Source organism: Podarcis cretensis (genome assembly GCF_951804945.1).
Source record: "Podarcis cretensis genome assembly, chromosome: 3".
In the NCBI taxonomy this organism is placed as follows: Eukaryota; Metazoa; Chordata; class Lepidosauria; order Squamata; family Lacertidae; genus Podarcis; species Podarcis cretensis.
Genome location: NC_137172.1, coordinates 75,033,132 through 75,057,654, shown reverse-complemented (window position 1 = coordinate 75,057,654; position 24,523 = coordinate 75,033,132). Strand labels below are relative to the sequence as shown.

Genomic DNA, 24,523 nt, shown 5'->3' with positions numbered 1-24,523 from the left:
CCTGGCTTCCCCCCCTCATTGGCTCCGGCTCCAGCTACTGTTGGCCTCCCTGCTTTCCACCCTACCAGTCCCAATGCTGAGGACTGCTACCCCCCCCCCATCTTCCCCATTGCTACTTGCATTATGAGAATAATGGAGTTAGATAAGGAGTTTCCTAGGCTGATATTGGGAGGCTAACAGGACAGACAGGAAATGATGGCTGGAGTGTTGCATTTTACCAAGGAACATTACATTGTGGGTGGATGCCAGCGATCCTTTGCAGAGCAGCCACTTGGGTTCCCATGTCTGGGGATTAGATTGACAGTGGGATCTTATTACAACACTGGTGACAGAACAGCACCCCTCCACTGGACCTGAGGGCTGCAGGGGGCACAGGGCAGAGCATGTGGCACCCACAGCTATGTCCTCCAGCACATCATGTCCCCCCAAATCTCCTACCTGATATAGCAGCTTCACTCTGCCTAAGAGTAGGACTGGCCACACCTATAGTTTATCTTCTTTAATCTTTTTTCAAACTGATTTTTTTTTAATGGCACCAAGGCCAAATTTCAAATATTTGCACAAAATATGCACTAAGGCCCTTAGGCTTTCTGTTCTTAATTATCTTAGATAACTGACCATATAATGCAGCTGTTATTCATTTACTTAATTAGTTTGTTTTTTATACTTAAATTCCACCTTTTCTCTAAGGAGCTCAAGTTAGCATACAGTGGTACCTCTGGTTACAAACTTAATTCGTTCCGGAGGTCCATTCTTAACCTGAAACTGTTCTTAACCTGAAGCACCACTTTAGCTAATGGGGCTTCCTGCTGCTCCTGTGCTGCCGGAGCACGATTTCTGTTCTCATCCTGAAGCAAAGTTCTTAACCCGAGGTACTATTTCTGGGTTAGCGGAGTCTGTAACCTGAAGCGTATGTAACCTGAAGCGTATGTAACCCCAGGTACCACTGTACTTAGTTCTCTTCACTCCACTTTATCCTCACAACAACCCTTTGAGGTAGGTCAGGCTGAGAGGCAGCAACTGGCCCAGGGTCACCCAGTGAGCTTCATGATCTAGTCGGGAACAGAACCCTGGTCTCCCAGCTGCTAATATGACACTCTAACTACTAAACCACACTGGCCCCTGTATGCTCATTCTGTTGCTTAAAGGGCTGTATTATTACACCTTATATTACATTACCAGAGTATCCTTTTATCATGACTGTTACCTAAGTGGTTTCAAAAGCCTGGGCACAATCCACTACCAATTTCTTGCCCATGAACCTGTTAAGACAACAGGGTGATCACAACCTCTTTGCATGCTTCTTAAATATGGAAGATAAAACAACTGTCCACAACAGTTCCAAAAACCCATAAAACACCAGTCCAGGTAAGCACTTGAGTTTCTGATGTTTATTTCGTTTTCCTGAAACTCTCGCCTCTATTGCTTCATTTTGCTTATTCTAAGATAAAATCTGAGCCACCAGAAGTCAACGTCACAAGCAGCTTTGACCTGGGATGGGTTGTAGAAGCCCATTTTTCCTTTTTGAATGGCAGCCACCAGAGCAGTTTATAGCAGACTGTTGCTCAAGGGAGACTCTCCTTTCCTGGGAGTGTGAACAGGTTTTTCATGCTTAAGGGGCTCAATAAGCCTCTTTTCAGAAGCTCTTATACCTCAACTGTCCAAAGATTGATATGTTAGAGAAACAAGCACATCCTTTGATCCTGGAGCAGAATATTTTACCCAAAAGAATGGAAATGAGATGCCAAACCTGCCTCTGAGATCCGGTTTAATGAGATGCCTTTGACATTACTCAGGTCTGCTTGGAATGCTACCAAATTACACCCCCCTCTCTGCACATAACCGTCTTTGTCTGTTGAATGAACATCTTTTGCTTCACACAGGATAAGGAAATGCATCTAGTACAACACTGGCAACGGTTCCGGGAACAAATTCACAATATTCCTCTACTGACAGTCAAATTTGCAATTATGCTCAGTCCAACAGCTTGGATTTTAAAGACGCTTCAAAAAGATCAGCAGTCTGATCTCAAGCTATCATGATAATACTTAGCAGAGAAGTTTCCATAGTGCTGCAATACACCTGCAAAGAAATACAGTATTTATTCCCATACTGGGGAAGCAGGAGGAGGCTTGCGGATGAGAGATACTGGTTTGCCTAAATGTGCAACAAAGCACTTGGAAAAGACCAAGCTTTCTCAGCTCTGCCAACAGCAGCATCAGAAGCTGCTGAATTCAGCCAGATTCTTAAAACCCTCAGATGCCCTGAAAATACCATGGAAAGCAGTGCAGCTGTGAGTGTGTACTGGAGCCTACAGAAAGGGGCGGGGAACTGACTGTAAAGGAGAAAATACCGGAATGCCTGGGCAGCATGCTCCAGACAGAATGGAACCATTCAAGATGTGCATTAGGCATGCTTGATTGACAAGATCACGGTGAGCGAGCTTCCCAAAACCACTCCACTTCTTTTCTAAGTTTGTTTGCATTGCTAGTGACGTCATGGCAGGCAGCGGGAAGGATGCCTCCTGAACCATGACCTTCCCGATTCACAGCTTAGCCTTATAGCCACCTAAACCATCATGTTTATTTTGTAAGGTACTGTTACACTCGCCCTGTTTCTATGAGTGGGAGGAACTTCCAGGGGCCCCACGCTTGGTTTCTTTTCAAAGTCACAGGAGACTTACTGAGTTTTGTAATCCTAAATATAGAAATTCCTGCATTGCAGGGGGTTGAACTAGGTGGCTGCTCTTGGGTCCCTTCCAACTCTAAGATTCTATGATTCTGTGTTGAACATAGGTGAAGGCAAACAGCTTAAAGCAGTGATGGGGAAAGCTATGTCCCTCTGGATGTTGTGGGACTAAAACTTCCATCGTGGTGACCAGCGGCCATGCTGGCTGGAGCTGATGGGAGGTGAAGTTTCACAACATCTGGAGGGCCAGTTTCCTCAGCACTGGTTTAAGAACTCCAAGAGCAGAATCCCTTGATTCATATCAGATCTTCAGATATAGGTTGCCCCCTTGAAGCCATTTTCCAGAGCTAAAAGTATACCTTCTGTCCCTTCCTGTTATTCTCTCTCCCCCACAACTCTTACCTTGTTTCCTTGGCTTCCCTTTAGAGCAGGGGGTCAGCAAACTTTTTCAGCAGGGGGCCGGTCCACTGTCCCTCAGACCTTGTGGGGGGCCGGACTATTTTGGGGAAAAAAATAAAAGTGAATGAATTCCTATGCCCCACAAATAACCCAGAAATGCATTTTAAATAAAAGCACACATTCTATTCATGTAAAAACACGCTGATTCCCAGACCATCCATGGGCTGGATTTAGAAGGCAATTGGGCCGGATCTGGCCCCTGGGCCTTAGTTTGCCTACCCATGCTTTAGAGGCACACATGGAGACCTGGATAACATCAGCTGGGAGTCTGGTTGGCGGAGGGGGGGGGGAGGCTTTTTTGTTTGTGTCAAAATGGCCCTCACTATCCAGAGGTGTCTCCAGGTGTTTTCTAGCCTGTGTGAACCTTTTACCTGTAATTCCCCTAACAAAAGGGGCACCTGGCAACTTTAATGCTGACAATTAAGGAAGTCTCTCCAGCAGCCCATCTGACTCCATTAACCCTCTCCTGTCTAAACTAACAAATTTATAGCAATGCGTTTTGAGATTGCATAGTGTTCACCCATGAAGCTCATTAGGACCGTGTACACACCATACATTTGAAGTACATGGAAAACATATCCCTCCCCCCAATAATCCTGGAAAAAATTGTTAAGGGTGCTCTGTGAACTATAATTTCCAAAATTGTTGGATGGGGGAATAGGGAGAATTACTCTTTTGTGAGAGTACTCCAGCAGAGATTTCAAATCACAAAACATGCAACCAAGTATGGAAATGTAGGCTATTAGATATTTAAAATATGCCATTTAAAGCGAGTTCCAAAACGTTCCCTTAAAAGGTTTCTATCCAAAGTTTCCCTCTTCCCAAGCATAGGAAAATACAGCAATTTGGTAAGTTTAAAAATGGTTTACTTACAAACCCTTTGAAGGTCAGATTCCTGTGTTTCAGAGAAGTTGCATGGGCAGTAAAACTTAGCTGACTTACAGTGTCCAAAGTTTTGGTACAGCAAGAATTGCTAACAAAGGCATCAGCTTCTCTGGAGGATTGAGGGAGCCCACACATGACATCACATCCTGACACCATGTGCAGGGGGCCCTCTGAACATTGAGGGGGCCCAGCCCTTTCCAAAAAAAGAGATCCAGGAGCCCACAGTGCCTCAGCCCCTGGCCAGTGCCTTTGATGGCTGGTGGGAGCCATGTTGAACAACCTAGTTCCTCCCAAGGTGAAAGGAAGTGGATTTAGCTAAGCTTGGCAGGACAGCTTACTCTATGGTATTAACCCCTTCATGCATTTATTAGACTTAAGTATGTTGGTTATATGAGGCAGGTTGTCTCACTCTAAGCTGCTTGGATAAAGAATGGAATACAAATGCAGTTATAGTACTTTTTCTAACATTATCAAAATACACTTACTTTGTACCTGTATGTAGCAAAACATGTTAAGTTTAGCGTGGCTTGACAAAACAGTTACCTAAGTTATGTTGGCAAAGTTTCAGATTCAAAAATCTTCTCTTTTTACAGGTCCAGTTAATAGATTTGTTATCAGGTGTTGCTATTGCTACAGCTCACCCCCATGGAAGAGTGAACCAATCTGGCTTCCCTTCCCCTGTCACACTTGGTTCCTTGCAGGAACCAGGGAAAAGCAAGAGGCAATAACTCTGCCAAGACCTCCCAAGTGAAACTGGAAAAACACCTGACAGGAATGAGGAACATAACAAGCTTTGCAAAGCCAGCTCACAGGCAGGTGAAACTAAGTATTCTCAGCGACCAACAGATTGAAATTATTTGTGTTCTTCAGGCAGGACTGTCAACTCCAAGAAAAGGGTGGGATGTTCCACCAAAAGTCTTGGGGCTGCTTCACCTGTTACAAACGGATAATATACACTGATATCTTAATTCTACACAGAATTGAGAACACCAATAGCTATTGAAATCAACAGACACACCTATGTCTGCATAGGATCGGGCCACATGTGTGTGCATGATGCTTATGCAATTGTGTTTGAAGAAACAGCAAACGTATCTTTCACAATATATACAGAAGATGTAATAGGCACAAATCATTTGAAATATCCCAATGGAAATACGACAGTATAAATTTTGTGGGTGATATCCTACAAAGTCATACCTAAAGTAGACCTAATGAAATAAATTGACTTGTAATGTACGGATCTCAATGGGTCTACTCTGAGTACTGTATTACTTAGTCTACATTCACCCTATACGTTTAAAGCACTATGATACCACTTCGAACAGCCAGCCCCACTCCTCCTGCATTAATTGGGAGGGAACTCAGGAAATTAACAGCCTTGTTTGCTATTGTTGATGGGCCCCTGTTATGAAGAAGTGCCTTTCCAGATTATTCATAATTCCCTGGGGTTGAATTGTCAATACATATGTAGAACAGATTAAGGGAAAGCTGTCTAACCAGCTCCTCAACCTCCATGGCAGAATACTTTTTGACTCAAGTGAAAAAGGCCCTTATAGTTTGCTGAACACAGTTAGTCACCTAACAGCACTAAAATCAGTCTGACTACAACTGGTATGCCATGTTCTTGTTCTGGTTGTAAAGCCACATTTAATGCAATGTGCAGTTGTAACTAAAGCATCGCATCACTAACTGAGGCTATAAACGTTGCTGTTCACAACAGAGATGGGGCAGAGGTGCCTTCACTCTATGCTGATTACCTGGTTTGTTCCCCCTTCCCCTGCTGAAGCTGTCATCTGTGCATGCGCAATGGCTGTCTCAAACATGCACGCCTCAACAAAACCACAGAGAGCCAGTGTGGTGTAGTGGTTAAGAGCGGTAGTCTCGTAATCTGGGGACCCAGGTTCGCGTCTCCGCTCCTCCACATGCAGCTGCTGGGTGACCTTGGGCCAGTCACACTTCTTTGAAGTCTCTCAGCCCCACTCATCTCACAGAGTGTTTGTTGTGGGGGAGGAAGGGAAAGGAGAATGTTAGCTGCTTTGAGACTCCTGAAGGGGAGTGAAAGGTGGGATATCAAATCCAAACTCTTCTTCTTCTTCTTACATATCTGAATCAAATGGAAGCTGGTTCGGGGGGGGGGGGAATCCAACAGGAGTATTTCTCAAGAAGCTACAGGATACTTATGGATTGTGGGTAACACCACATGTATTCGGTTTCAGACACCAGCAGTGGGAGCGCATTGGAATGGTAATGTGTACACAATCTGAATGTCAAGCAACATATGACTATAAAGCAGCCATTAAAAATATTAGGGAAACAAACGTCCAGCTGCTTCTGTGTTTCGATTGCAAAAGGCACCTGTGACTGAACTTTGAGTTGACTTTCACATATATTTTTTTCTGGAAGTAATGGACCATTCAAATGAGTCTCGGTTATTTTCGGGTGGCGGGGAATGAAATTGGAATATTACTGAAGCTCCAGGAGCATCGCAGCTTTCAGTCCAAGTATGTTAACTGTTTCTCTTTTGCCTATTAGTACTTGGCAGCGGCCCAAGGAATGCAGTTGATCTGGGAACAGGGGAGAAGCATTTATATGGTGTAAAAGTGTAAACAGATTTAGCTTAAAAATAATGCACTTCTGCAAAATTATTTAAAATTAATGTTATTATCTTCTCAGGTACCTACCTTAAGAAGGTTACAGTCTGCATGGCAGCAAGAATGTAACAAGATTTTAGGCATGGCCAAACTCAGCCATCCAGATGTTTTGGGACTACAACTCCTATTATCCCTAGCTAAGAAGACCAATGGTCAGGGGTGGTGGGAATTGTAGTCCCAAAACATCTGGAGGGCCGAGTTTGGCCATGCCTGGATTAAGGCCTTTTGCCATTATGAAAGTGACAGGAAAGTGTGGCTTGACACAATGTTCTCTAACCTCACCGACAGTTAAAGCGGAGTGGATGCTCAACAAACAGGTCATCTGGAAGCAGCCACAGTCTACCTCAGAGATGGGAGACTTGTGGCCCACCAGGATGCTGGTTGGCTCCATCAGCCCCAGCCCACATGATCAATGGTCATAGAGGGTAGGAGTTGCAGTCTAGCAACACCTGGAGGTCACCCATCTCTGACATATAGCATTTGCACTGATCACATATGGGAATGGATACAGACACAGCACAATACTACCGGTCACAAAAAAATAATATTTTGCTGTTTTAGCTTACCATCCTTAAGAGTATATGAAAAGAACAGAACACTCACTGAAACCAAGCACTTAGATTGTGAAGCTTTTATGTAGATCTTGCAATAAACACACAACTTTTTCTCTTATTACCATTTAATTCTGGTTGAGTACAATGTACCCAGTTTGGAATCCTGGAGAGCTGCTGCCAGTCAGTGCAGACAATAGTGATATAGATAGACCAATAGTCTGACTCAGGGTAAGGTAGCTGCCTATGTTCCTACGTGTGTCATTCCCATCAGAGATTATGCGAACTGAAAAAGCAACTGTATATGCCAAGCAAAAGTCCCAATGGCCCAGAATAACCCAGTGTATGCGTACATCGTATGCATTTACAATACACCAAACATGGGAGAACCATTTTTGTATTCAACAGATGTAAATAAATGCACTAAAGAAGCATTGCTGTCTGCAATGCCAAAGTTCCTGCGAGATCCACCTCTCCCCCTCTCTCTCTCTCTCTCCAGGTGCCTCAATGCAAAATCTGCCATCATCACTCTACAAAGCTTTGATACACTGTACAAACTTTCAAGCAGCTTTTAGATTCCTGACACTTTCTTTGCACACCAAGCAAAAGATATGAACTTTGTTCAATTACCTGATCAATATCAGGCAACAGAGACATGATTGTATATACAAAACAGAAAAGCTATAACATAAGCAGCTCCCTGACTAGAATAAATGCATGGCAAGGCACTGAACTTGAATCTGTCCTTTGCTGCATTAACCTAAACAATTATTTTCCATTGTGTGACAATTCATCAAGGTCACTTAGCAACTAGCATTAGCATAATGAACTGTTCACTTGCACCTCTCTTTCCCTTCCCCCAGTTTGTTCCAGCTGAAATGTGTGCAGCTTACTCTCCATCCTGAACTAGTTAGATCATGTATTGTTCAAGGCCCAAACAAAGGTTATAGTGGAGATGTGTGAATGCACCTCCACTCCTTTAAAAGTGTTGCTAGTAACAGCCAGTGGAGGAGGGTTCAGATCAGGACTGCGCCCCAACAGTTTAGTTCTTTTTTCTCTGTGCCATTTTCTCAATGAAAAGTTGGAAAAAATAGGTGTGCAAATTTGTCCCTCACCCAACCATTTTTCTGACCAGGATTACTCTTCCACCTAGCTAGATCTTGACCTTAGGGGCAAGTCCAGAGTCCCAAACCAAGGCTCCTCTTCAGGGAGTAGCCAGAGGAGTGGCAGATTATTGTGAAAGCAGCCAGCAGCCCCCCATATTCTGTGCACTGACTGACCTGGTCATGCAAGGGCCCACTGAGGCTGACATGCATCACTACAGCATCTTTTTTCACTCATTTTTAAAAACTCTAGCCACAGGGGAACCAGCCAGGTATGCACACGTTTACAGGTGCTCATTTTATTATTTTTACTTCCAACAACAAACATGCTGCATATTCCAAAGTAAATGTGCTTAGCAGAAGCAAACTCCATTTTATTCCTGTGCTCACAATGATGCTATGAGTTAAGTGTGTTTAAAATGACAAACTGCACATACTCAGAATATCATTAAAAAACAACAACAGGGTTAGCAAACTGCTTGTTCATTTGCTCCCAACACACCAGGAATGTAGGAGCATGAAATGGCATCGAAAGAAATGGTAATTACATCCTTCATAACACAAGACAACATCAGCTAGGAAGGAATACATCTAGCTATCTAAAGGAAGAGCCATGTCAAGCATTGCATCCAGGGTCTAAAATTGCCTTGTGGCATCACTACCTCCACCTCTGCATGTTATTTGCAAAAGTTAAAAGAAAGCAGGCGATGTGACTCCATCATCTCTGGCCCTCAGTCTCTCCTGATCAGATATATTCCTATGCAATTAGAGGAGGTTCTATTGAGGTTACATTGGCAATAATATACATTGCTCCCCACCATTTTCAGTACATAAATAAAACTGCTTGCATGTTTCCAAAGATTAATCTTCTTGTAATAGTACGCCTGTATGCTCGATCTTCAGTGCAATGCAAGCAAGATTTGCCTGCTACAAATTCACTGATCAGAAGCTGATATGCGTAAGAGCAACCCATTACATTAACCAGAAGCTGGAAAACAGCCGTTTCATTCTCCAGACATTACAAGCTATCCATGCTTGGTTGGTTTCCTTTTGTATCTACATGCAGGAAGTTGTAATATTCGGAGCAGCCTCTCCTTTGGGTTGATGTTGATGGTGCTTGACGTGTGTGTTTCTTTGTTTCAAGACAGGAATTGTCTAATACGCTGGTCAGAAAGTTCCAAACCCCAACAGTATTCAAGAAAAGGAGGGGGGGCAACCATAACAATGTATTCTCAAGAGAAACCCTGACCCCATCATGTCCTGAGCAAACAGGTGTAACTCTTTCCAAAGTCGTTACACTGATACCTTTGTGCACTATCAATTATTCACATAACAGGTCAATAATTAAAATATCCCAGAATGGGCTTATAACAAAACAGCTTTTAGTGCAGTTTGAAATCTGGAAAGCTATGCCACTGGTACCCAATTTAAAAACTAATTCAATGAAAGAAAACATGAAAAATTATATGATGCAGAAGGAGGGACGCTTTGAATGAGTTCTGTTTAAACAGTGGGTGGATATACTGCAGTTGTGTAATTGCACACTTTCCTAAATAGGTGCTGTATAAGTCCTATTAGGATGAAAGCAGCAAGGTTAAAAATTGCAGCCCTGCCAAGTCAAAATGTTACCAGCAACTACCAACCCCAGCAGAGTAGCCTCCACTGTGTGGAACTATTGAATGGGACACGATGGGACATACAACTGTGAAGACACATATAGTATTTATTCCACTGTCTGTCTCCTAATACCTCCCCCCGCCCTTCAACTAAGCTAAGCTCTGCTGATAATACGGCAGAACTAACTTTAAATTTGAAGCCATCTGAAACAATCTATCTTTCCAGCCAGATGTGTAACTGATCTATATTTTACATTAATTCCTAGCATGGTGGATAACTGCAATTTATAGGAGCAGAGCAAAGGGCTTGACTTAGTGACATATTACAAAAGGAAATTAATTATAGATAATAATTCCATAGCTTTCATTTCCATATATATTGAAGTGCTTTTGATCTTTTAGATGGAGGAAATTCTCTGTTGTGGGAAGCAAAAGAATCACATTGCTCCCAGTGTGTGATAACATATTTTAGCACTCTTAATTATTAACATGAATCCATTAAGAGTTAGTTAAGCCCAGACAGTATGTTGGCTGAACGAGACACCAGAGAGTTAAAAACAAAGAAAGCTTTACAATACTTCTCACGGGTATTCCCCACCCCCACCAGAATAATAAGAACAACATAGAGGAAATGATCTGAAGAGGGAGTGGAGAAAAAAATAATATAATGCATATATAAAACCAGGTTGAGAGAGACTCTTATTATTTTCCCTGCCTAGATGGGTATAGCTTGATGTGAAAGTGAAACAGGACTTCTGTTAGTATGCTTTTATTATGTTTTTATTATGTTTTTATCATTGATGCTCTGTAATGTGTTTTTAAAGTTGTACACCACCCTGGGATCTTTTGATAAAGGGTGGTATATAAATTGAAACAACAACAACAATAACGTGGCCATTGCCTTTGTGTGAGTCATACCTATTTGCTGATGTGGAATCAAACCAGTTTTGGCCTTCTGTGTGCATGCATCAAAAACTGGGTAGAAACATATTGGAGTGAATAATTTTGGGAATTTTAAGGCACTGTTTTGAAATCAGTAGGACTAGTCCCAGAAGCCACAACTGCAGAGTACGACACAGATTTTGGGGTCTCTTAGAATTCCCAAGCAACACTGGTTATGAGGCTGCTAGTAAATAACAAATTATAGTTTTATTGCCATCCATGGGTGTTCTATCAACTACCAGCCCAGGAAAGCTTAGTGTTTCCTTACTAGCTGGGTCCAGCAGTTAACACATTTCACAAAACATGCATAGTCTAATGCTCCTGGAGGAATGCATACCTTTGCCTCCAAAGGAATCACTCCAAAGCACTTTTTAATCCATCTCCTTCTTGAACTGGAGCACAAGAAGCAGGGTGCTTTCAAATTATACTGGGGGAGGAAAATACTTGGGAAATGTTACGTATTGTAATGGAGGGAAAATGCCTTTTCAGAATTGACCATAGGGATATTGGACTGAGCAGATAACTTGACACTAATAGTCCTGATCGGATGAAAAGGAGAAATTCCACCCTACTGGGCCTGCTTCAGAACATTTCCAAATATCTCAGGAAACTTCACTTCAAATTGCTCAGTTGGCTTCAGTCATCACTAACCATCATCCCTTGGGGTCACCTGCCAGGAATAAGTTGAAGTGTTTGAGAGTGATCCCAGAAATACATGTAGTTGCAGCAGTCGTACCTCTGCCAAATGGACTCTATACAATTTTCCCTAGGCAAAGTCCATTGGCCAAATCCAAAAGCAAAGTCACAAGCCATACTGGGGTCAAAAGTAAGGATCCAGGAAGCCAAGAGAACATAAAGTATGCCAGATGATGCAGAACAATCACTGGTTCTGCTAATTTATCTGAAAGCGAAAGCCGGGGTATAAGCAGTTATTTATTGGTTAGTGATTCAGCATCTCCATTTGCAGAGTGAGGGACAGGAGTGTATTGGTTTGTTCTAGAGAGGAAGATCTCAGCCCATTATACTGAGACAAGAAGCAATTTACTCAAACATGTTTGTAAGCTGCCTTGAAGATCTTAATGGTGGAAAAGTGGAAAATAAACCTATTACAGTTAGTAAATTGATTGTAAAGGTAAAGGTAAAGGTACCCCTGACCATTAGGTCCAGTTGCGAACGACTCTGGGGTTGCACGCTCATCTTGCTCTATAGGCCAAGCGAGCCAGCGTTTGTCCACAGACGGCTTCCAGGTCATGTGGCCAGCATGACTAAGCCACTTCTGGCGAACCAGAACAGCGCACTAAAATAAATGAATATTTTTATAAAATATAATCTGCCACCTCCAGTAAACAAAGAGTCATATTTATATCAACTGACTGATTGACCAAACCATTTAAAATGTCAAGTAGTTAAGCAAATAACAGCTTCAATCCTATGCATTGCTTGAAAGTAAGACTCAATTGTGTTCAAGTGGATTTACACCAGTAGGTATGCAGATTACAGCCTAACACCCTTTAATAGATCAATGGCCCTTCTACTAAAAGGTAAAGGTAAAGGACCCCTGGAGGGTTACGTCCAGTCAAAGGCGACTATGGAGTTGCAGCACTCATCTCACTTTCAGGCCAAGGGAGCATGTGGCCAACATGACTAAACCGCTTCTGGTGCAATGGAACACCATGATGGAAACCAGAGTGCATTGAAACGCCGTTTACCTTCCCGCCACAGTGGCACCTATTTATCTACTTGCACTGGTGTGCTTTCGAACTGCTAGGCAGGCAGGAGCTGGGACAGGAGCTGGGACAGGAGCTCACTCCGTTGTGCGGATTCGAACCGCCAACCTTCTGATTGGCAAGCCCAAGAGGCTCAGTGGTTTAGACCACAGCGCCACTTGCATCCCTTGGCCCTTCTACTATTACAGCAAGAACAACAGCAAACAAAGCACCAATGGTAACTCAAATTGCATTCTTGCTGAATGTTACAGCTACAAGAATACTGTGCCCATTTAATGCCAAAAGGATCTTGAATCACTGGAAAGAATTTTGAATGAGAAGAATTAGCCAGACTGAACTGGCTTATTTCAGTGTCTCTGGAAATGGTGCATTAGCTTTCTTAAGTCATGTGTTGGTACCAATATCACTTTGTTCAGAACAGGATGTAGAACTGGAAAGACTGACATAATTAAGGATGTTTCCAGATGACCTGTTTACTGAGCATTCATCCTTATTTGTCTACACAAAGCTTGCAGGAAAGTTAGATGATGTCAGCTATTTATTGGAGCACTCATTCTAATTTGTTTGCAAGGAGGCTATATGATGTTGTCTCAAGTGTATTAGCTCACTATTTCCAGCACATTCCCTTGTCATGTTCATTATCATAAATAGTCTTATTTCATTATCATAAATAGTGGTGGTGAGACAGGTTGTGCAGGAACACCAAATCAACTTTAACCGTGAACCTGAATTTGCTGGTGTGCGGTTGAATTCCTCCCACTCAAATGTAGTGATTGCCTAGATTCTAAGAAGCACCCTTTGATACCTTATGCACATTTAAAGCTAAAAGCTAACATTTGGACATCTAGGGGCAATGTTTTCCAAATAATTGCAAATATAAATAGTAAAGAAGAAGACTAATTTAGCATAGTTTAATAGAGATGAAACTGTAGAAAAGACACTTAATGACATGTACTGGAAGATATTTAATTTAATGATAGCAAAATAGATTACCTGTAAATTACTCTCAAGGGAGCAGTAACAGACAATAGATTGCTTAGGTCCTAAGCCCTAGGATAGAAAGCCTACAAAAATGAATTGCCCTTTTTATTTAAATAGTGCATGGTCTAGACAAAATGCAATGTAAGCATCCATCTCTAGCATAATTCTGCTCTCAATTATTCAAGGTAACACTTTGTCTCCATTAAGCCAATTATCACCAATGAAGAAATTAGGAGTGAACACTTGCTGACAGTACGATCCATTTACTGTTATTATGAAGAGATAAATACCCTGTGGTTTGTCTACCTTCATCTGTCTTTTAAAAGGGAGGTGGTTCTGGCATTTCAGAAATGCAGTCATACTACCTTACATTTGGCATTTAAAGTGTGAGTGAGTGCCCAAAGGGGAGAAATTAAGTTACATCTTCATAGTTAAACATTTGATTCATCACAACAAATGTGTTACATATCTTTCCCCCCTTCCCTATAATGCACCACAAAAAACGTTAGGTGAGAATTTCATTATTAAGGGAGCCATCCTGGGATTTCCCTGGGGGGCATTTGAGGGGGCTCTAGAGGCTGGAGATTTTCCACCAGCAAAGTGAAGCTCCGCCACTGCTAGAGTGCCATCAGTGGTACCAGGAGAGAACATGGATCCCTGGGATTTCAAGTCCACTCTTTCCCCCCAACATGCCCCCCAAAATGGGCCCGGAGCTAGATCTGGAGTTCAGTGAGAGTCAGCGGGAGGAAGAAAAGGGAAAAGAGGCACCAGCACTACTAGTCGCATTCTTCCTGGCCTTAGTGGGCTCACAAGTGGTGGTTCCTCTAACATGTCACTTCCAACCATCACCACCCCCACTTTAGGAATGCTCAGTTAGGCTGCAGTGCAGTCCTGTCTTCCTATGCACACTTACTTGGAGAAAGTCCCACTAAAATCAATGTGTTGTACTTCTGAGCAGACAAGCATAGCATTTGTGAATTCGTGGTTAACAAACCCATCCAAACCACATTGATATGGGAGTAAGTATAGCCATGGTCAATGGCTCTTCCTCCATAGAAGTGAGCATCATTCTGCAGCCTAAGCTTGGAATGATATGTACACTCATGTGACAGGCTTACACTGAGACTTACTTTTGAATCAACATGGATAGGATTGTTCTGTAAGACTGTAACCCTAAATACACTTACGTGGTGGTAGGTCCCAATGAACACAGAGGAACTCACTTCTGAACAAACATCTTTAGGATTACATACTCCCTTGGAAGAAAACTCCATTGCACACAGTTGAGCTTTGCTGCAAGTGTCTTCACAACAGATCAAAAACAACAGATCTTGGTAATCATCAGAGCTTGGTGTGAGAACATCTGCTGACATCTCACCAAGAGTATTTTCAAAAGAATGCTAAGAATGCTTCATCATAGTCTGGAATGCAACACTTTATAAATTGAATGTATATCCTAGCCAAAGTTGCTTTTTGCAGACCCAGGACATGGGTCACTTTTCAACTTGACCTAAGGACTGTTCCACACATGCATGTTCTCCCCTCAATGTCCCTATCACCAAACAACTTGCAATCCAATCTATTAACTGCCTCCAGTAAAAAATGGTGTTTCAAATCAAGTCAAATGGGATGCAAGCTCATCTCTGCTTCATCTGTGACAGGTGCTTCCATCACAGAGAAGCCATCATCCCAGGCTGCATTCAAGGAACATGTGTCACCTAAGAGCTTCTGAAGGTAGTTTGCATACTGCACAGTACTATCCACATCGTATCACATTGTAGGTCTTCTGCTGGGGAAAGGATATTGCCTTGTCTCAGCATTCTTCCCCACCCAAGTGCCTTCATTCCTACAGGAAATGCTGTGTCTGTGTTTTAAGTAGCAATTCTCACCAAACACATAAACTGCTATAGTGACTCATTTGCAAGGAAGTATCCAGAGTGAAAACTTTTATCTAAATTAAATCCAATTACCTCTGCGGGTCAGTTAACCTGACTAGTGAGACTTGCATATGAGTTACTGTAGTGGTTTGTGTAACTGTGAGGTTTAGGTTGCTACCTAAAATAGTTTCTCTCTCTCTCTCTCTCTCTCTCTGTCTGTCTGTCTCTGTGTGTGTGATTTTGATATTATTTTATAGATTTTCTCTAGGCTACACCTTGAGCTTTAGAAATAAGTGCTGCTTTATTTATTGGATCTGGCCCAATTCCCCATCCCTGGTGTAGGCAACAGAAGCTGTACAAATGGTCTGATCTAGCACAATGCACATTCCTATGTTTTTCTGTCTGTTTCAAAATGCAACTTGGTTTAACTAAAAATGAAGAGCTCTGATGGATCACCCCTGGTTGCTTCCATCACAGCAGTGGCACACCCCTCCATTTCTTGCAGGCGGGCTGGTAAGTGGTGGAATCATGGACACAGAAGGCAGGCAGGTGGGTGGTGCAGGTAAGCCGCATTATGATGCCAGTGTCACAAGGCAGCCTCATGGGTGACATATGGGGAGATGTAATCTGCCGCTTGAGGTGCATACCACATTCTGCCTGAACCTGCTTGCAGCTTATCCATTGTGGAGCTGTGCCTCTCAAGAGTAATATGTCTTTTAGTCTACAAAGGAAATCTGTTGAAGAGCAGGAGTGCCTGGACTTGCATAAGTGCTTGGCGTGGTAGAAGACCCCAGTTTCACAGCTTTCGCTTAGAGTTCTCAAATTATGACTCTTCAAAATTCAAAAAGGTGCTGAGTAACTGGGTTGGGCACTAAAGCAAAATGAGAGTTGTGTATGCTGCCAAGTCTTTTCAGGAACTGGTCCAAAAGATGCAGAGTCATGCCAGGCCCACTCTTGTGTCAGAAGATGCTTCCATTTTGTATATTTCCCTGTGCTGCAGTTGATTAGCATGCCAAGATGTTAATCAGACTATTGCTGATCTAAGCCTTTTGACTCTGGTACCTTCTGTCACCCAACGGCAGCCTTCCATCAGGCCACTGATCAGAGGGAGGAAGGGGAAGGGGAAACAGGGCTGTTTCATCACCTCTGTTGAGAGGACCAGCTTCCTTTGACTCTATCCAACTGTCACCCACTGGCAGCTCCTTCATGAGCCTACTTGAACCTGTTTCCATCCCAACTGGTAATTACAAGAACTGTAACTTGAAGAACTGGTGCATGAAGTTGCTTTTTTCTCTCTCCTCCCCATCCCCTTTTCCTTGTGTACCGTGTCTTTTAGATAGCAGCAAGACTATCTAACATGAGGTTGATGCCTAAGAAAGCAAGACTATCTAAATGAGAGTGCAGAAGGAGGAGTTGGCAGCCACCTGGCACCAGAGGTGCCAAAACAAGGTAGCACAATGTATTGTGCCGGTGCTGGTTGTAAGCAACAGAATGAATATGAGAACTTATCAGTGTGATGCTGTAGGTCTGTCAGGTGGTAATGTAGTAGGATGTTTGCTAAAAGAGAAAGGAAAAAAAGGAAACAAGTGACTGCCTGCGATAATCAAAACCAAAGTTTTCTATTTCCATGGCACAAGCAAACACATAATTAAATGTGGTATTTATTAACTGTAAATATCACATTTGTTTATAGTGGCTTGGGAAGTCCCCTTCCCACTAATTTTAAGTGCCCTGAAAGTGCTACTTCTTACTTGCAACACTCCTGTTTCAAATGGACTTAATTTCTTCTGTTTGCATGATATCAAAGAGCCAATGGTGCAGCAGGTGGAATAATTTAACAAAGGAGCATCCATGTCAGCACCCAAGCATTGAAGTTGCTTTGGGCAACCCATTCTAAGGCAGCCATGGTGTCCAAAGTGAGACTGGCAATACATGCTTTTGGGGGAGTAAGTCCTATTGAAAACAATGGGGCCTCCTTCTGAGGAGATGTGGAAAAGATTGCACTGTTAGCGGTTCTGTTGCCACTGAATTTCAGCCTAGTTCCATCACAGGAGTCAGAGAGTTTCTAACTCAAATGTTTTGCTCTTCAAAACCTTTTTAAAAATTAGAACAGGTGGAGTGCAGGGCTTCTGCTGAAAAGCTGGTTGACTATGCCAAAACACAAGATACAAAGTCCTTTTGTCTAAACGCCTGTGATTCGGCACTTCCACTGCTGTTACAGTCGTTGCCTTCAGGGTCAAACAAGGAAGGAAACAGTTGTACTCTCAGACAAATGAAAAGGTTTCACAGAAACTCGTTACAGCAAATTTGATGGTTATCATAGATTGTTCAAAGCAAGAGTTGGGTTGTTTCTCCCTCTTGTAGTTTCAATGGTCAGAATACCAAAAGGGCTTTCATGGATGGAAAACATGTACCAAAGGAAATAAAAGCTGAAGTCCATACAACTTTGAGGGATGACACAATGATGTAGTGGGGGCATTTGAAAGTGTCCTCCCCATGCTCAGTACAAATCTAATCTTTTCTGTTTGTCTCAGGTGAAACTAGTTTTGAAGTTTCCAGTTTGAATAAGCAAAAACCTGACTACTGAGGATACCTATTGGCTAACATGTGTAACATCACCAACTCTCCTCCCCCCAATTCCTGGAACACTCTGATTGTTTTAAAAATATCTGGGTATTGTTGTTTTCAGTAAAGTGAAAAATGGAGGTATAAATTAATAAATGTACAGAAAGAAAGATGAAGAGCTTATCAGTCATTTTTTAAAAAAATTGAAATACAAGTTTTCCAGTAAACCACATACGCACAATAGTTGCTTTAAAAAATAATAATGTATGTGCCAACAGCAGCTCACTGAGGAGTGCATATAGGGGGTGTGGTGATAGAGGGCCGCACCTGGCAAAATAACACCACACTAAAAAAAACCCAAAACAACCCCAGTCACATAATGTTTTTCAGTTGGGCAATGTGCAATTTCATGTAGATGTTTTTTCTCTTACCACATTATCTGCACATCAAGAAAACCAAATTAATTGGGGGTGGGGAGTGTGAGCTGCCACTTGGATGAGAACAACATATAAGGTCCAGCAGTACCAACAAGTTAACTTGCTATATACTGATGGAGAAGGGGGGGGGAAACATAAAAAGGAAAACAATGTGTATTCAGGCACCTTAAAGCCCACATATTATCAGAGTTTCCCCACCCCAATCAAGCAGTATATAAATGGTATGAAATAAATAAACAAATAAGCAAGCAAGCAAACGTTTGTTGGCTAAGGTCCACTACATTACATACCTGAGCCAATGAGTCAAATGAAAAGTACAAACAATTATAAATACGTATTTGTCAGTGGCTATGCTCACGCACACACAAAACCCCCTGCTGTATTGATGACACAGACTATCCTGGCATTGGCTGGCCAGTGTGTACAGGTAGTGTGATAAAAATCCATTGTACCGAATCAATTCAGAAGTGACAGCACTTAACCTCATGATGTATTATATTGTGATGCAATCATTGCACACTGAACTCTCCCTTTGATGTTCCTTTGTACCAGTTTGGCCACTTTAAAGTCAATTACAAAATGTCCTGGGAAGCTGAAATGTTCCCTGAATGTGGGGTTGGGTGTTTTGGGGTGGTGGTTTTTTTGTACGTATTGCCATTTCTAATGTATTTATGTCCATTTACTTTTTCACGTGTGCTTCTGTAAATAAGTGCTTAATTGTGTTCCTACTGCTGATCAGAGCTGAGTGGGAAACAATAATTTGTCCAAGATCATCTGGACAAGGTAGACAGGTGGCTCTGGAACAGCTGTGACTTTCACAACAGAAACACTGACTGACAATTGCTTCCAAACATCTATCTCCAAAAGGCAGCCAGCTGACTGTTCTCATTGCCAAAGGAAAATGATAATTCCGTATAATAAAGAAGGAAAACAAATCTGCTGGGTACTAAAAAGCTTAGGCTAAAATAACCATCAGTCAAAGTGATGTGCACAAAACTCTGGTGTTTATCAGCATAGGAGCATTAGTAGAAGCAGAACTTCCAACCCCACAGATGCTCTTCCAAAAAAGTAATGTTGAACGCCACCCCAATCTCGGAGCTGTGTGAGATTCCAGGGGTTTCTGTTTCCTTTTGGAATAAGGCAGTGCCTTTATGATATATGGTTTATTTACACATATATACAACCAGAGCCTATAATGGAGGAGTTCACAGCATTAACACCCCAAAAGGATCTTGATTCTCCCATAGTCACAGCCTTGGATTCAAACAGAAATAAAACATTGCTCTTACTCTCTCAACTCAGGATTTGTCCTTCTATCTCTGTTGAGGGAGGGCCCCCCACCCATTTGCTATGTGACACAGAGCCCCTTTTCCTTTGTTCTCTTAATGGCCCATCATCACCCAGGCTATTATCTCAACACAGGAAGCTAAACTGGCTTATATTTTAACATTTCTGGATCCAGGGGTTAGATGGATCCAGCATACAGTCTACTTCCTCCACCCCAAACTCATAACAGCTATTAAACAGTGTTAAATATTGTAACTATTTGGACGTAGAAAGGGAAATGGGGTGATAATAAAAGATGCTTCTGATGTTAACCCCTAGTCTCACACAATAATTTACACCCTGAGAACAAATATGAATGGCTTTATAATTAGAAAGGAAACAACAGAATAATGTAAGGTGAAACATTTTGCCTTCTTAACTGTCTTTGCAGAAATAAAAACTAGGAATGGGAATGCATTCCACCAGCTACCTCTTGTTGCCCTGCCTTTCACAAGCATCTTGGTTAAAGTTTTATGTAACTCTTTATTTGTGAAGAATTTATGCTGCCTAATGTAATAATAATAATAATAATCCATTTACATCAAAACAATAAAACTTCAGTGATAACATTAAGTAAAAATTCCTAGCAACTAGATCAAAGCAATATAAAATCAAAGCAAAACTGAAGAAAATAGAGCAGTGTGCAAAACAAAAAATTAAAAATTAAGGGAGGAAGGTTCAGGTAAGCATAATTTTTTTAAAGAAGTATTGAAGGTCATTACAAGTTATTCAAGCGGGAGCATTCCAAAGGGCAGATCCTATCACCAAGAAGGGCCACTTGCGTGTTGTCACCAAGTGATGATCTGCTGGTTGAGGAAGGACCAGAAGAGTCTTTTCTAAAGACACTAAAGAACAGCTGGACCTGCATGGGGGGGAGGCAGTTTGCTAGGAATCCTGATTGTTTGGGGGCTTTAAATGCCAGCAGCAAAACCCTGGACTTAGTTCAGTTGCTAATAGGCAGCCCGAGAAGATTTTCAACACTGGTGTAACATGGGTAAAGTCAGGTGCCTTTTGCACCAGCTCCAGTTTCCAAACCAGGCCTGAGGAGAGGCCCACTTAGAGCACATTATAGCTATATAATTGTGAGCTTACCAACTTATGGACCACAATGGAAAGGCTGCTCAAGTCCTCACTGTGTAGATAGTTTAGTTCCTGGGTCAAGGGGAAGTACTTGAAGAGGGAACATCCTGTAGAGGAGAGGAGAGGACAGGAAGTCAGTGTGGACCTGGAGGCCAAGAAGTCAGCAGGGCTCCTTGTTTGCTGTGCTGAATGAAGCTGTTCAGCTCTGACTTTACCTGCAGTCCATTCCTAAGGAAGGCAGCCCAGCTGGGCAACAACACACTCATGATTGTACAAACTACCCTGAAGTGAAGCACTTAGGAAACAAGTCTATTGACTACATATGAGGGCTTATCCACACTTACCTTTTGCCCTGCTCTTTCCAGGCACAAGTTTAAAGCTGTGTGTCTGAGCGATTATTATCTTTTGCTGCAGAGCTTTCCCAGTGAAAACCCGCTCTTTACCACTCGGAGCAAACGTCAGTTCATGTTTTCCAGGGAATGACGTTTGCTCGGATTGAGCTCTAAAAAGGGTTTGCACAGGGAAAGCTCTAGGGCAAAAAACGGTCAGACACAGAGCTTCAATTTGAAAAAACCTGCCTGCAAAACCCTTTCAGTCATGAAACCCCTAGCTTGTGCCTACACACACACACACACACACACAGTGTGGTCTAATGGCAAGAGTGATGAGCCAAGACTGGGAAGACTCAAATCCCCAATTTCATGCCCATCTCATTTATGCCTTTCTCTTTCCTCAGATGTTTTCTTTTACTTTACCCATAAGGGATTTTCAGTGACGAAAGCACATTCACAGCTTGATGTATCTGCTTTTTCTTGTAGAAGTTTCAAACCAGGGCAAAACATTTGTGTTGTCCTTAGTTATCTGTACTTCATTTCTTCAACACCACTTGCATAGAGAGTTGGAGTGTTCCCTTTTCAGGAAGTGTGCATAAATATATGCACATTTAATATCAGCATTCTCATTAGATGCACTCGGAGGGAAATGTTTACAAGGAAGAATTTTCAGGAAGAATTCACTGTTCTTCATGCAATACATAAACAGTACTTATTATAGGGTACGGGTGGTGCTGTGGTCTAAACCACTGAGCCTCTTCGGCTTGCTGATCAGAAGGTCAGCAGTTTGAATCCGTGTGATGGGGTGAGCTCCTGTTGCTCTGCCCCAGCTTCTGCCAATTTAGCAGTCTGAAAGCATACCAGCGCAAGTAGATAAATAGGTACCGCTGCGGCAGGAAGATAAACAAAATTTCCATGTGCTCCAGCACTCGTCACAGTGTCCCACTGCGCCACAAGCGGTTTAGTCATGCAGGTCACATGACCCGGAAAGCTGTATGTGGACAAACGCAGGCTCCCTCGGCCTGAAATGAGATGAGCACCGCACCCCATAGTCACCTTTGACTGGACGTAACCTTCCAGGGGTTCTTTACCTTTACCTACATAAGCAGCACTGTACATACAGTACATTAGGAAGTTAACTTATCTTTATCTAGGCAACCTACAATAAAGAGATGAAACACTGAGATGTTTAAGATCAAAGCAATGATTCCAGTACAATGAACTTTAGTTAATAACTTTTCAATAATATAAATAAATATAGTAGCTCCCTTACCCTTTTAAAGAAAGGAGTGGTATATTTTTTACACACACATGTAGAATATTCAAGCATTCTGGAAAGTGTGCTTGCTTTAGGAGACAAGGAAAACAGGGTTCTGCTGAGTCTTGTGGGATTCAATGCATGGGTGATGGCCAGCTCTCAACCAATCAAATCCGTTTAGATACTCCAGGGATTTTAGCTCACTGAGTTTCTGACATTAAGGGTTCTCAAGTACTTCGGTATTTGAGATTTCCATAGCGTGAAGAGTCAGAGCCATAGCAAAGCAAAGTTGAATTGATTTTGGATGGAGAAAATCACCCCAAACTATTTAATTTGCATTTCCCAGCAATGTCAAATAATACAGTGCAAATTTTGCTTCTCTTTCTATGGTTCATTTGTGACAATTTCACAGCTTTGTGACTTCTTTTACACAATTCATACTGACACATATGATATTAATTTCCAGAAAGCAATGTCAAAAATATGTAGCATGTTTCCAAGCCAAATGAAAAAATGGGGATTAATTTCAGAAAGCCTCATTTTGTTTTACATTAAACTGCATGACTAAGATAAATTTCTCATCTTTTTCACCATTAATATTCTGTCAGAACTCTGTAGTTATTTGTTATGTTTGGTAGAAATATGACCCTTGTATTCCACTATGGGATATATTTTCCACCATTCATTCTTTTTAAGCTTTCTATGATTATTATTTTATTATACTGTAGTTTTCTTTTTTCCAGTTTTTATGACTGCTTCTAAGTACAAATAGGGTGAACCTACAGAATCAGCACCTTGCTGCAATCAAAACTTTGGAACATTCTTCTTTATCAAGGCCACTTACTTTTAAGGAAAGGGCTGGTGCTGTGACGCTTTTATTGTTAATCTGTAAGTAATTTTTATATGTATATATTGTATATGTGTATGTGTATATGTATATATTTAAAGAAGAAGCAGCATATATGGCTCTGCTTATCACACAAATAACGTTTGTACATAATTAAAAAAAAAAACCAAATCCACATAGGATTCTTCCCCCCACCATCTCCATGTGCAGTGATATCCTATATGGATTTTCATATATAGGAAGCAGGGTGGTAAATCTGCTATTTGGCCCCCAGCATGAACAAATGGGATCATGTGGGGAAAGATACATGGATCGGCCAAAGTTCAAGTATCAGGTTTAACATTCATCATAAAAATGCCTATAGCTTCTATACAGGAGTGAAGTCTTGACTCTGATTTTGTAAGGTCTTATGAATATTTTCATGCAATAAATAAGTTATGATGGAGCAATATGAAGGGGGGGAAATATTTCCAGACTCTAGGTACTGTAGGCAAAAGTGCCTCTGCTGATGTTTATAATAATGGCACAATTCCTTTATGATCAGTTCCTTAATTTAGAATTGGATGAGCCTCCTTAAAGAATAAAGATTATCTCTCTTACCATCATTTTTCTGCCAGGACAACACCTGCTTATCAATCAAACGAATATGTGCTATTTTGCAAAAGAAAAATATTTGCCATGGAGGCTGATCTGATTAGAGCCAGAGCTGTCAACAAGATTGCAAAGAAATTTGCTTTGGTATGATATGTGTGCTGTGGAGTAAGTGTTGCATTTCCATATTCCATATTTCCTTTTCAAAAGCACACTTCACTTTGGGAGTAGATATCAAAACTCTCACAACAGATGGTTCATTGGAAGAGTTCACATACCATCATGTGGTTAGTTAAAAATCTCAGGCTTTTCTCTCCTAATTCTTCATTCAACTAGAATCCAGTTTTGTGACCAAAGGACATTACTGTCAACAAAATGAAAGAGTTTCATTTTAGATTCCCCACTAATGACACTTCCCGCTGAGTCGGTTTCTGCTTTATTCTTGCCTTTACCAAAATCATCAATTGATGGAAAGTGGGAGGCGGACTGAATTATCTTCACATTTTAGGATAATAATGCTTTGCCGTATGAGGTGATAATTATTATCCACTAAAGGGATATTTTACTTTAATTATAATGTTTCCCACGCTTCCTCCAACCAGCT

General features: G+C 41.7%; 1 protein-coding gene across 1 annotated transcript in view; it reads right to left on the bottom strand.

The window, feature by feature from the left end:
* The window catches only part of RTN4IP1 (reticulon 4 interacting protein 1), a 106,850-nt gene extending 85,852 nt beyond the window's left edge, over positions 1–20,998 (bottom strand). The window contains exons 1-2 of the mRNA XM_079971710.1: positions 20,904–20,998; positions 3,091–3,184 (exon numbers count right to left, since the gene is read on the bottom strand). The gene's annotated coding sequence lies outside the window, so the exon portion shown is untranslated. The remainder of the gene's footprint in view (positions 1–3,090; positions 3,185–20,903) is intronic.
* Positions 20,999–24,523: the final 3,525 nt, after the last annotated feature.